The 3,902-nt window shown below is 36.7% G+C and overlaps 1 long non-coding RNA gene across 1 annotated transcript; it reads right to left on the bottom strand.

The window, feature by feature from the left end:
• Positions 1-256: 256 nt before the first annotated feature.
• Positions 257-3,063, bottom strand: LOC125385325. Its single transcript, XR_007224437.1, has 3 exons — positions 2,921-3,063; positions 2,373-2,437; positions 257-2,256 (listed from the first exon to the last, which is right to left on the bottom strand). It is a non-coding gene; the product is annotated as an uncharacterized LOC125385325 (long non-coding RNA).
• Positions 3,064-3,902: the final 839 nt, after the last annotated feature.

Below are 3,902 nucleotides of genomic sequence, written 5' to 3'. Positions count from 1 at the left end.
TTTGAAGAAAGAAACATGCATCCTATCAGTACACAAGATAAAAATGCTAGAAACATTGCTATATTCAACGAACATTACCTAAATAACATAATAACAAATTAAGTTAAGTTTAGATTATTATTATTAAGTTAAATTTAACATAATAAAGTTATTCCATTTAATGTGAATTCAATAGAATTTAATCATATAAATTGACTAAAAAAGAATCAGAAATACTAGAATAACTTTCGTTAATTTAACTTTAATCTTCAATTGGATAAAGAAATCGATGCAATAAACGTCCGAAGAAAGATATAGGACCTAACCCCAGAGGTATTTCAACGCGGCTTCCGGTCACAAAACAATCCCAGCCTCTGACAAAATGGCAGAGACGGCTAACAAATCTTTGAAGTGGTTCGTGGTCGGATTTACGTGGTGCAAGAAAATTATTACCGACGTACGTGAGTTACAACGCGCCACAGGTTACACGGCTGTCGAACAAGCAACGATCACTTTTAATGGCGCACGATTCCGGGAGCAAATTTCATTGTCAGACCCTCGAATTCCATTCGAGGATATCCACGATAGTGTTTCTCCGCGAATTCAGGTCGCGTCATTCAGAGAAATCGTTCTGTTTTCCCCGCGTGCAATCGTCGTAATATCACGCGAAAATCTGTCCGTCTGTGTCGTGAATGGTAGGCATTTCGATATTGAGATTAGGAGGGAAAAAGAATCCACGTCGCGACCCGGATGCTTTGATTGCTTTGAATTCCAGTCCAGTAAAACCAGTAGATTCTTGTCCTGATATTCCAGTTAAATAGGAATTCTCTTTATGCCTTGTACTCGCGTGACGACATTCTAGGGTCTTCATAAATTTATCAGCCATATTGATTCTTGTTTGAAGACGGTTTTAGATATTGAATTTTAATTTCTTTTGGTATATTCGTTACTTTGGTAAATAAAACTATTATTAAACGTATTGAAATAATATTGAAATATGAGAGTACAACATAACGTGATACAATGCAATATAAGAACTCAACGATTATGGTTCAGAAACTAATAATTCAGACACGCAGCTCGAGCAAATTCCTCTTTTTTACATTATACGATGTTCATTAGGTACTTTAATGAAATTGTGCAAATGTTTCCAAGATACATTCAATCATGTCCATCCAAAAACTTCAGTAACCATGCATTGTTCTTTAATATTCTAATCTGAAGTACTCAGTACGTCCTCGCATTTCAGTTTTGTCAATTCTACATATTCAATTTCTCACTGTAAACAGTCACATAAAATTATCACATTTTCAAACATTTTATTCTTCCTTTTATTTATAAAACAATTCTCCTGATATTCAATATTTTTAAATAACTATCACATATATCACACGAATTAGTCTTATTTTTATCTGTAGAACAATTTTCTTGATGTTCGATATTCTTAAATAAGTTTATTACATATGTAAAAAAGGTGTTCAACGTCATCAGAACACACATTTTATCATAATACCATCTTCACCCAAATTCTTATCCATCCTAATAAAACATCAATATTCAAGCTAATAAAATATCAAACCCGCTATTCCTACCTTTTGATTCACTGATTAAGATATCCACGACACGAACCAAATAATTAAGCATCGACACAACAAATGTTTCACGATCTGGTAATGCTGGTTCTCAAAATCGCGTCGATTATATCGTCTTCGTTTATCATTTCATCCAAATAACGATATCGCACCTCGATAATTTTGTCTGGCCTCGTGGAAAATTTACATCGCTAATCCTCCCTCCTGGAGAACGGTGTCAACGGTGCTCGATAACGGGCAAGCAAAACGACAATACCAGTACGCATGTAATACGATCCTAATTGTACGTGCTCTCGAGTGAAGAAGATCGTTCAATACGGCCTTCTATACTTACGCTCCACGTAAACAGTGGACTCTCACGATGTCCCCGAAACGTTGCAAGACAACAACTTATAAAATCATTATTCTATTCACCATTTTTCCTCACGTATACACCTCCGTCCATAAGTATTGGGAGACTTGCGAAATATAAGATAAAATTAATAGTAATTTATTAACTTCTCATAGCCCATGATTCATAGGAACCTGGTCCATTTACGCACTTAGTGAAATTTCGCCCATATATTTCTTCAAACTAAACTTTTATTTTCCTTGAAATATCATTTAAACGCTTGACTCAAAAATCGTTTGTGCGATATAGTAGAGGCAGTTAGTATGTTAGAATTCTTTCAGATTTCTTGAGAACCTAAAATAGTAAAACAATTACACATGGACATAAATGATACAATTTGCGCACAGAATTTGTAAAAATATGCCTTTAACTATTAAGTAACATTAAAATCAAAAAATCAACAAACTTACAATTATCATATCTTTCACCTGTAATCTTCTTATAGTTTTGATCAATTAACCGTCTCCTTGATAATCTGGAATAATTATCACGTTCTGTATTACATCAGCAAGTGTACTGGACCAATAACTTGTTTCAATGTCCGATACTTATGAGAGGGAGTGTACGATCACGTTGAACACGCCGTGTTTCACAGGCTGATAATGACTTCTCGATTTTTCATCTCGCGTATTCGCAAAATTCGCATGTTCAACGGCGCCTTATTAAACTCGCCGTGATTGAAAGAGGCAAAAGGAAGAAAACGTGTCCACCATACGATGGCTGTGGTAAAAACCATGCTAATGGTAACCGTGAATCACGTGCGTGTAACCAGTGATACCGGCTCTAATAACGCTGCAACATGCTTCGAAAAAATCGCGACGTCGCGTCCCTTCGCGTCTCTGAGACCGCACATTAACGAATCTTCGTTCGTTTTTCCCGTTTTAGAAAAGAAAGGGTGGGAGTTAACAACGGACGACAAATAGATTGGTTCATTCCTATAAGTGGTCACTTGGTGTACCTGTTCCAACAATTTAGAGAAGGCACGGGTGGACACTGTGTATGCACACCTTTTGCTCGCGTTTCGTTATCGTTAAATGTAGTCTGGACCGGCGACTCGACGCAATATCGCTGTCTCAAGGACATCGTGTGCTCCGGGTGAACATCGCGTGGGATTGGAAGGCCCGTACGAATGTTGCGTTGAATTAAGCGCTGAGAGCTTGATACCAATTTATGTGTCCCCTTGCAACTCGTTCGGCCATTGTTGCTGGCAATTTATTGCGTGTAGTCGATTCGAGAAAGTAGCAATGTCTCTGCGCTTATTTACGAGATCATTGCCTGCTCGCCTTTTTATTTCTCGCGCAATGGATTCGGGATTGAAGCAACGACTGGCATGGCTGCTCTTTTTGTCAGTTAAGCCAAAAATGTAAAGAAGGTTAGTAGAATTTTTGTACGTGTAATAATTGTACTGAGATATTTTGTAGAATGTATTTGAATGAAAATGTATTAATTAATTAATCTGACAATTTTGTAGCGAGGAAGTTGAACACGTCTTGTGTGATGAAGTATCGCAAACTGCAATCAATTTTTTGATGAAATCATATTTTGTACGTATAAATCAATAGCTAACAATAATGTCAAACTATAGAATTATGAACAATTTCATCACTTTTTAAAGATTTTTCTACGCGGTTGCCCCATTTTTCCATGTTCGCAGATATTAAAATGGCGCTCGGTCAACAAAATTCGGGTCATTAAGAATTTTTTGTGATCGTTGCACCTTTCGGCTCATTTATCTTTGGACGAAAGTAAGTGTCACCTATTTCTGAAGGATGTGACGTTCAATGTATTAAGGGGAAAAATGGCTTTAGAGACTCCATGTCTCGTTCAGCTGCAGGCAATTTATCAGAATACCATTTTGTGCATACGAGGTCATTTTCTCAGCAGTGAAATAAAGCAAAAAAGAAAAAACACCTCTGTGACATCAAACATGCACGATTGAG

This window comes from Bombus terrestris, chromosome 1 (assembly GCF_910591885.1).
Source record: "Bombus terrestris chromosome 1, iyBomTerr1.2, whole genome shotgun sequence".
NCBI classification, from domain to species: domain Eukaryota; kingdom Metazoa; phylum Arthropoda; class Insecta; order Hymenoptera; family Apidae; genus Bombus; species Bombus terrestris.
This window is presented reverse-complemented; position numbering and strand designations above follow the sequence as displayed.